Raw genomic sequence first — 10,675 nt, 5'->3', positions numbered from 1 at the left:
TACCTAGAGGTATGTAGAAAAAACATTTAAAGCTGTCTCCATGTCCGACTCTCCAAATCTCTCTGAACCAATTCGGAGGGTTCTGATTTGATTCAGAGATATTAAAGGGTCCTCTGATTAGATCTGGATTCAGAGATTCAGCTACCGAATTGGGCCAAATCTCTGCCAAATTGAATCAGGGACTGAAGCTTCACACAGCCCTAATACTTTTCATTCAGCATACGTTTCCTGGCCAGCTGCTCTAATGGTTTTGCTTTTACTCTCAAATATATGCTTTTTCTACTACTCATTCACTACAAAATGGCTCATTATAATCAGTCATTCACAAAGAAGCTTAACGATAATATTTGAGTTCACTGAATTTTCATTGTTTTCAGTGATCTTTGTAGAATCTCCTCTTATAGTAAGCAATTAACCAAAATTTAAGATTTTACAGATTGTTTCAAAGGAGAAAAAAAAATGAAAATAGAGTTAAGTGTTTCTTTGCTTTAATTCCATTTATTTTACAATAAAAAGTACCTTTTTCGCCGAACACAATAGAAATCGAACAACAGGGTGGCAGTTTCATTGTTCTCAATTGCAAGCCTCTTGTAAGCCAGCACTCAACCCAAAAAGTTTTTCCTAAGGGACGTAGTCAGAGAAACCATTGCACTTTCTCAGGCTGACGTGCTGGCTGTGTACCTTTGTGCTATTTCAGCCAATTTTCTTTCCTATATACTACTGTCATCAAATCAAACCTCTAATCCTGTGTTTACCACATACTTTTGGAAACAGAGCATCTGGAGCAGTCACTGCTCCCATTTCTTGGGTTTACCTTCTCCTTGTTTCATCTAAAACCAAATAACACATAGCATTAAACTGTTCTCTCAGGAAGCCAGAATGGAAGCTGGCTATCATGCAGTTGGCCAATCACCACATAACACCACCCTATCTCTGCTGTTAGTCTCAAAGGAATGACAAATGGTGACTGCCCATCCCAAATAGAAAAAGAAATTTTCAAATGGTACATGATACACATTAAATACTTACATAATTATTATTATTATAGGGTTTTTCTGCTGGGACCTTCTCACATGCTCTACCCAAATTGGTTTTATCTCTGTTCAAGTCTCCTTGAAGTGTCTTTCCCTGTCCGATATCCATTCAACCAGCCAAGACAGGGCCTCTTTCCATGGGCCCCTGAGATATGTCTGTTGTGTCTGTGAAATCTGCTGACTGAAGCAGACCCTGCCCATTTTATTCTAATGGAGAATTCATCTCTGTCACGGTAGTATCCTGCCATCAGTCTATACTCAGAACTCACACTGACAGCAATGGGAGTTTCATGTGCATTGCAAAGGTAGCATATCATCATCATTATTTATTAAAGACTAGCAGAGTGCTGTGAGATATGGACCCAGATCTTTAAAAGTTACAGTTTATATATAGTCTGTGTAGCAACACAAATTTCAGTTTTCAACTATTTTCTTACATCTTCTATTATTTTGCTATGTTTTGGTTATATTTAATACATGTAATTGTTCCTTGCTGCAGAATTGCTGGAGAAGCTAGAAGTAGAAATGTCTGTACTATAAAGGTCTTTAGTAGATGTATTACAATAAAATAACATCATATTTAAACTTGTGACATGTTTATCTTGTGACCTTGCTTTATCAGACTGTATATTTTCAGTTTGTCCTACTTCTCTACTGTGATTATTTTCATGAGTTCAGCAGGTTCTACCAAGATAGACTGAATAAAAAAAATAGACTTCATTTTATTAATCTCTTACCCCTTACCTTCACTAGAGTATTTTTTTTCCAGTAGTGTTCCCTTCCATTTACAAAACTAATCTGTTTGTGCAAATTATTGAATCATTCCCAGTCTTTTGTGTTTAGCTGTTTATCCACCAGTGATCACAGAACCTGACTAGGATGAACATGGCTGCTCAAGATCTGGAGCAGTTTCAAAGAGTGTTTAGTTCAGAAATTAGTCTCCTGATGCACAAAGCTGATGTATAGTCTTATCACATTGCTTTTGTTTTGGCCAGGACTTTTCAACTTTTCTTGTTTCAGTGCTAATGAGGAAAAACAGACCTGAAGCCTTATTTTGTGCTATTGATCACATTTTGAACCACAAATCACTTGTTGTGCATGATCCTTCAGCTGCCTCCTGTGAGGAATTCAGCAAGTACAGAGTGAATTTCTAATCAGCCACTACTGTTCAGCACTATTTCTGGTAATTACGCTACCAGTGCCTGTATTTGCAAGTTTTATACGTTTTTATTTGTTCCTTGCTGAGATCACACAGTTGGGAGAGCAATCATGCTCCATTACTTCTTGTTTTGACTCTTGGCCCATATGGCTGCTCACGGACAGTCTTTTCAGCATTTTGCACCATTATAGATAACATGGTTAATGACTCTTTGCTTTCTGCAAATGTTGGAGAATTACTGAAATTTGCAGCTGTTCACTGTTACTTGAAATGGTCAAAGCTTTACCTATCTTGCATTGCAGGTTTCTGCCCTACCTTCTGATACCTGACTGTCCTTTTTTGAATGGAGGTGGGGGAAGGAACAACTGAAGAAGATGGTTGCCCTTTCACTACAGGCAATTTTATCTGGGAATGGATAATATGAGAGGTTTCAGTCTGGCTTCAGGGAGTACCACAGTCCTGGGATTGCTTTACTTAAGGTCACAAATGATTTATTACTTGCTGCTGATTCAAGTTAAATTACAGTACTCCTGCTGATAGATCTTTCTGCTGGTTCTGATACAGTAGATCTTGAAACTTTACTGAACCATTTGAAGGAGTTGCTTGGGCTATGAAGTACTGTCCTAGATTGATATCATTCACAAATGATAAGTTATTATCAATTTGTGTCTGACAATTGTGGATCAAGTTCCGCCTCACTGGACATATTGCTCCTCAGAACATAAAACTTATAATTCTCTCTTTATTTGTTGTAGATGTAGACAGAATTTCTAGCACATAATATAAAATTTTAATTGCAACACAAACAATATATTGATGTATTCATCTTTTACAGCTTTGCCTCTTGCCCCAGTTGTGACCGCATCTGTTTGTTTAACAAAACCTGTTCTTGGGTGGTCATAAACTGAACTGAGATAAAATGTAACTGCTTTTGGTAAATTCTCTGTGCCTAAGTAAATGTAAAAAGAAATACTAAGGGGTTTTTTCTTGCCTATCTCTGCATAAAGTATCTCTCTGGAGTTGATCAGAACTTTTCTGTAAAATGGAATTTCATTGAAATATGCTATTTTGTCAAGCCAAGATATTTTGCAAATCCTATCAGTTTTGATTAATTCTGATCAAGAAGATATTCGAGGTTCAGGGTTGTTTGCCAGAAATGACCAGAGAGAGAGAGAGAGAGAGAGAGAGAGAGAGAGAGAGAGAGAGAGAGAGAGAGAGAGAGAGTTTAAGCACTAGAGAATTTTAATCCAAAATACCCTTTTTGAAATAATGCAATGTTGTGAATGTGTTCAAAATGTTACTGTCTTGTTCTGATGTGGAACCAAAACAAATTTTGAAGCCTCAAAAGGTTACAATGGAACAGCTCTTGGACAGTGATACATGTATCACTTTTGCCCTTAAAGTATTATGTGTAAAAGAGCATCTCTCACAAGCTACCAGAACTAGGAGGTTAGGAATGATAATGGATTTCTATATAATATTTGTCAATCGCATATTCACCAAGTTTGCTTTTCATCATCCCAGAAACATGACTGAAGTGAAACTTCATCTTTACCAGAGATAATTGTTTTCCCACCCTAGGCATATTTTTTAATTTAAAAAAATTGTTTTCATCCCAAGCAGCACCACAATTCAAAATCTTGAAATGTGTTCATGAACTAGAAATTTGAAGAAAAAATAACTTACATCAATTGAGTCAATTTTGACAATTTGGAAACATTATTTCAATTATGGCATTTTTAACTTTTAAAAATAAGTTTAAAAACAAAAACTTGCTATAGAGAAAAAAAAGTTTCTGTTTTGAATTGTTTTAAATGAGACCTACGGACATTTTCTAAATTTTCCTTTTCCTTTTTTTTGAGATGAGGAATTTGTTAAAATTCAACTTTTGTAATGACAAATTTCAGTATTTTTGGACTGGCATTTTTTTCAACAGAAAGTATTTGATTAAAAAAAGGTTACCAGCCAACTTTATTTAGAACGTTGATTCTTCTGCTCTTGTTTAACTAGGGGTCCACATATGAGCTTTGGAGCTTTTTAAATGACCACATATTATCTGGAAATTCAGTACCATCTGTTCCAATAAGCTTCTGAAATCTGTAGTACTACCTGTTACTAAGCTATCACCTTCAGATCCAGAGAGCTCTTACTCTCACAAGTACAGGATCCATCTTCTTCGGCCCTGAAAAAGAGTTTTTACTAATGCTACCTAAGATCATCTTTTGAACCAGAAAGTTAGTTATTCTGAAAAAAGCTTCATATTTTTGCTTTCTTGGAAATCTTACCCATTACAAAAATCTAAATATACATCACTTCACTTTCATTTATTCAATGCACTTTGTGCAACACAGAATATTAATTTCTGCCTTTGCCAACAGACAGTTTGCAAGATAGGAGTCTCACAAACACAAGAACTTTCCAGTACTAGAGAGATTTTACACCAGGTGACAAATCCATCTGCAGTAACATACTTTTTTCAAATGAATCAATTCTTGTTCCTGACCTCAGGATATTAGATCATTACAAGTGCAAAATTAGACCACAGCCAGTGGAGAGCCAGGATCCGCAACAGTGATCCTGTTTAGACAGGACAAGAGAGGGAAGACCACCACAATGAATGACAGAGGGCAAGATTAGAGGTGGATAATTTGAGAATTTCACTTTTTCTTGATAATTCCACTTAACCAGGAGTTTTTGTGCAGGCACCATTGCATGCTTAGGGTTTTTTAAACAAAGTATTGACTGTTATGATTAAAGACATACTAAACATTTCTCTTTAAATCAAGACCCTGTACATATACAAACTGCTTGCCATTATTTGGGTTCCATAGGCATCTGCAGCTTACCTTTCTTACATTACTCATGGAGAGTCCTGCAAGCATGCAACTTCTATCCAGAATAAAGGCCTTTGCCTGTGAGGGTAAAAAAACAAGGCAAAATGTTTTATAGCCTGTTTTTCGTCTGAATTGAGAAACTTCTCATCACATTCCCCCAGCCACTGCGTTGCACTGACAAGTATTTCCTCCCATTAAATCAAATCAATGATTATGTAACACAACCTGGGATGTGTCACACAATACATGGTGACAGGACATTTGAGCAGTCAAGTTTTCTAAAAAAAATTGGTGGAGAAAAGCAAGGATTAGAGAAGAGAGAATAAAAGCTTATATCTTTTCCTGGACTAGTATAAATGCCCCTCCTATACAGATGACAATAGCATCATATAAGGAACACCCCTCATTTATAGAACCCTTCAGTTATCCTCTTGCTACAGACTGGAGAAACACTACAGTTGTCCCATGAAAATTCACCATTTTATCCAAGCAATACAGCATTAATCTCCCATTTGTGCAGGACCTAATCAGGAAAGATTTAGGAAAACTAAAAACTAACTAAAATAAAGCAAATACATTAAAATATTTAAATAATGCAATAAATATGCCCAAAAAGCCAGGTAAAATGACTGCAACAAGGAAAAAGGTTATTTTTATTCCATTTTATTATGTAATCACTATTTTAGTTATCATATTATCTTAACTATTGCCTGACCAAGCATCTTTCCTACTTGGTTTGTGCTGCCACATGAAGCCCACGTGATTTCCCTCTGATCATATGCAAGATGTTGCAGAAAAAGGATTTAGTTTTAAGTTGTTTGGTGAAGGGCCCTAGGTCTTATACAGCCAGTAAACACTGGGCAACAACAAACACACCAGAACAATACTTATAAATAAGATTTAGCACAGAATGTGAAATGTGATGCAGTAATGCTTGATCACATATTTTGGTTATGCCCTATAATCAATTATTTTTGGAAAGAAATTACAAGTAAGAGTTAACATGGTTTTGAACACAGCACTAATATCTTTGGCAGATGTGTGTGTTCTTGGGTGTATCCCTAAGAAATTCTAAGGCAATCTTTCCCATATTGCAGTCTGGGCCTTATTAGTAACACACTAGATTATATTACTGTACTGGAAGAGCAGGACATCTCCAAAGGTCAAAATCTGGTACAATGAGATGCCATGGCTGACACCTATGGAGAGAATCATGTTTAGCAGGCTTAATTGCTTTGAAAAGCTCAGTGTAGTTTGGGATGAGTTCCTAGAATATTTTGGCAATTAAAATATTAGTCCTTCCACATTTTTCTTTTCTTTGTCTATCCCTTCCGCTTCCCTCTTCCTTTTTTTTAATTCTTTCCCCTTTAATATTTATGACAGATGTGTACTTAGTTCATTTATGGTCAATACATATTTTTTTTCTGATTTTTATATTGCATTTAAAAAAAATGAATAACAAAAAGATTTAGTATGGGATCTTTTACAATATTTTAAACATTCACAGTACAACAAAAGCAATATATATCTTCACAGGCAGATCAGGTTTAGCCAAAGTATTAGACATGCTGAAATGTAATGTAATAATACTAAAAATTATTTGGTAAACTAATTGCCCATTTAACTTCCTCTCACCCAACATTAACCTAACATTCAATGTTATGTTGAATCTGTGCTATGGTGTGAAATAAACAAATGAACTATATGCTAGTAGAACAATGTGCTCTATATGGTAGTGGAACAGTCGACAGGGACAATGTGCTCTGTAGGTAAAGATCAAGGGCTTGATACAAACCTGTTTAAGTAAATGGGAAATAGACCCCACAAGTTGAACAGATGAACAGTCAAGTTGGAAGTATTTGAGTAAATTGCTGTTAATTCTCAGATTTCAAACCATAACATGAAATTCTTTGGGAAAAGTACTCACACTGGAAGATGTCTTAACTCACTAACAGAAATATTATTCCTCTTGTTTTCTTTTAATTTCTTCACCTTTTCCCTTTCTCAGTTATTCCTAGCAAACCCTTGAAATGACCACTCACATAATTCAATTTGGCCTCATCACACACTGTCCCCATTGCTATCTAGGGCATCAATTGAATTAGTTCCATGAATGAATCCATTTTATTTTCCCTTCCCATGGTTCTTACTACTCATTATTCTTTTCTGTTGTACCCTTTGGTTTTACATTATGATGTTTTTATACTCTTTACAGCTCTGAAATGGATCTCAGTGCTTCCTCTCCCAATTTCCCTCTTCTCCCCTCTCCTGCTCTTTTGGTTGAGGTTTTCTTACTCTTTTAGGTGAATTTTCAGTGGTGTCTGTGGCAGCAGAGTTTGAAACACCCAATTTTTATGGAGGTTTTGAATGGGGGGGGGTTGTGTGTGTGTGTGTGTGTGTGTGTGTGTGTGTGTGTGTGTGTGTGCGCGCGCGCGCATGCGAGCATGTGCAAGAGTGAATGAAATGATAAAATGCCCTTTGTTTTCTGCCTTCTATTTGAACCCACTGCTTACCTACTCAAGAATAGTAAGTTGTGCATATGGAAGGCTTCCTTTCACACATCTAAAATCTATTTAAAGGTGAATAAGCCCTGTATTGCAGGTGGGGATACTGAGATGATGGGAATGGATTTCATTATAGACTACATCAGTGACAGATCTTGAATAGACTCTGAGCTGCCCCATACTAATGCTTTAGCCATTACTTATAAAGATGTAAAAAGCTAAGTTAGTAGGGAATGCCTTCTTACCTTCTTCTTTGCATGGTAAGAAAACTGCACTCCCTCTTATTAGATGAGGGCTCACCCATCATAAATCCATGCTCTCAGCTCCTTCATAAAAAATTTTACAAGTCAATCCACCTAAGGCTCTACAGAGATGACACAAAAAACTACATTAATTACCACACAGCAGCATAACACATAGGCTAGGTACAGACATTCAAAAAGCCTGATGCAGAATCGATCTACGTTACGCAGTTTTCTGTAAGTGGCATAGTTAAAACTGGTAGGGAACAGAACACACATTTGCCCTTCGATGGGAGGGCAAATCTTAGACTAGGTTCTTCCATTTTTAAATCAGTCTGTGTGTGCTGAACTTCTGTTCTGTTATGAGTATAGGTTGGTTTTATGTGCTGAACTTCTTTCTGTTACAGGTACAGACCAGTTTCCAATCACTTATACTGGTAAAAGTGTTATGTCTGTACCTGGTCCTTAAGAAAAAAGGTCAATGGGAACACAATACTCTAGAGTTTTGCAAATGTCACTGGCTTCTCAGGTCAAACACTTAGCCTAAAGGCATAACACTCTTCACAGAACCTGTCTATACCAACAAAACCAGAGCTGTTGAACCTTACTTTAAAATGGGAAAAAAATATCCTGAGGTTAGTTTTTTCCTGGAAAAATAAATCACTAAAATAGCCAATGGAAAACCCCACAAAGATTTTTAGAAATGCTACAAAGAATATATGCTACATGACTGACTTTGTAATTGTAACTGTTCCTCTAATATAAAAATGAGCACTTCAGAATGGACATTTGCAAACGTATGAAGAAAACAAAAATGCAGTAATCAAATTCCCAATCTTCTAGCCAGTTGGACCTACTCTTCTTTGGAATCTGTCCTTTAGGTGCCGATTACTCTAAATTGTTTTAAGGTTTTGCCCTTGTGTAGTGTTTGGCTGCTTATGGGACCAAGCCAGATTCCCACCAAAACTGTCATCATCCTACATTCAGTCCAATTCTTCAACTACCTCATTCGACTGTTTTTCTAAGTTAGTGCTTTTTTGTTGAATCTCTTGCTGTGTAAAGTGTATACTTACTGTTCTGATCAAAGTCCTCCTCATTTTCCAGATAAGGGCTGTCCAACTTCTCACTGGCCTAGGGCTTTATGCCTGCAGGGGCCACACAGAAAATGATACAATTACAAAGTAAATCATATAGCATATGATCTACTTTGTAGCATTTCATAAATCCCCTGGGGGCCATACCAGTGTGAGACACAAGACCCTGAGATGCACCCCGTTTCCCCCACTGCACCACACAGAAGGGCAGCCATCCAACACACACATCACTGCACTGAGTGCACAGGAAGCCCCACCTCAACTCCCATGTCGCACCATGCTGCAGGCTCCCCTGGCACTGTGGGATGCACAGCTTTAGTTGAACAAGCTTTAGAGAAACTGCCTCCGCTGCCATTTTGAACACTGGGGATGCTGATACACGAGACCCTCTGGGCACTTTAATTAAAGTGCTGGCCCCTCTGCCCCACACTTCCAGATGTCTAAATGCCCAATGAGCACATTAGGGAGAGGCAGTACCCTTGTGGTACTGCAGTTCCTTCCACCCACTCTTACAAAAGTGGGATTAAAAGGCCTTTGATTTTGTGTTCACTCCCTACCTTTATGAAAAGGAAATGAAGATCCTGCCACTGCTGCTTCTCCTGCTTCCAAAAATCTCAGGTAGGGCAGCTGATTGTACAGCTGACAGGGATTGCAAAGCAAATCAGTCCAGTACAGCTTAAAACAGGGGTCAGTGAAGGAGCAGAATGAGCCCACAGACTGCAAATAAGTATTTCTGAGGACAGAAGTAGCCTGGCTTGGAGGAATGGGGGAAAGCAGAGTTAACGGGGGCTGTGTGGATGATAGGATTCATTCTGGGTAAGGAATAAGATTAAGAAGCCTCTTTATGGTGTTTATAGAGTTAATTAGAGGACATGCATTGGGAGGAATAGAAGTATTTGCGGGAAGAGTGGACACATAATATAGGTAACCGAAGGGTTATGCCCAGAAGAAAAGAATTAATTGGTAGTGGGTGGGGTGTGTAACTCAGGTGTTGTGTGTGCTGGAGGAACAGAAATAATTGGAGGAGCTTGTTTTGGGAATGAGGGAGGGAAAGGTTACTCGATTTTCTCTTTGGATGAGAACATTACCTGGTGGCATCCTAAGAGACAGAATGAAGTCTGCAGATGGAGAAAGGATGACAAAGTGAGGAAGTAGGAAAAGACGACAAAGGAAATCTCTCCCACCTGAAATCCATTCCCTCTATTTTCTTTTCTGCTTTATAATAGGGAGTAAGACTGAAAGGAGATCCAGAGTATGGCTGGAGAGAACACACCCAAATTTACTAAGGGAAAGAGGAAGAAACAACACCTATCCAAATTACTGTAATTATAATTAGAGGAAGAGGTGAGAGTGCAAGGTCATCCTTCCTATTTGTGGGGTTAAAGAGACCAGTGATAATGAACAGAAGTGAGTCATACCTAGTTTGGCATGCGCTCTCTAGATCACTGGAACCCTTTCCCATATCATTGGAAAGTTCTACAAGACCTTGCAAGGTCACTGAGGAATACAATTCAACAATTTTACACATGCAAATTTATGCAAAAGTAAAGCTGTTGGGACAGCACTTAGGCAATAAAGTGTTGTATAAATCCCATAGATTAAAGAGGCAGCCTGACACTGCTTTAGAATATATTTGCTGTGAGGAGAATTGGAGGCTTGGTGCCTTTCACTTGTTATATTTCCAAAATTTTCCTGTCTACCTAAGAATCCTCCCCCAAAAGAATAAGCAGCAGTATCCAAAAGTGTCCCCTTAATTTCCTACACTAAGAGGATAGGAAACACCACTCTGACACATTTTTCATGTCTAC

General features: G+C 37.7%; 1 long non-coding RNA gene across 1 annotated transcript; it reads right to left on the bottom strand.

Annotated features, from left to right (window-relative positions):
* Nucleotides 1-4,994: 4,994 nt before the first annotated feature.
* Nucleotides 4,995-10,273, bottom strand: LOC109284390 (uncharacterized). The gene is made up of 3 exons (XR_002091837.2): nt 8,847-10,273; nt 7,777-7,895; nt 4,995-5,105 (listed from the first exon to the last, which is right to left on the bottom strand). It is a non-coding gene; the product is annotated as an uncharacterized LOC109284390 (long non-coding RNA).
* Nucleotides 10,274-10,675: the final 402 nt, after the last annotated feature.

The sequence above is a fragment of the Alligator mississippiensis genome, chromosome 1 (assembly GCF_030867095.1).
Source record: "Alligator mississippiensis isolate rAllMis1 chromosome 1, rAllMis1, whole genome shotgun sequence".
In the NCBI taxonomy this organism is placed as follows: domain Eukaryota; kingdom Metazoa; phylum Chordata; order Crocodylia; family Alligatoridae; genus Alligator; species Alligator mississippiensis.
This window is presented reverse-complemented; position numbering and strand designations above follow the sequence as displayed.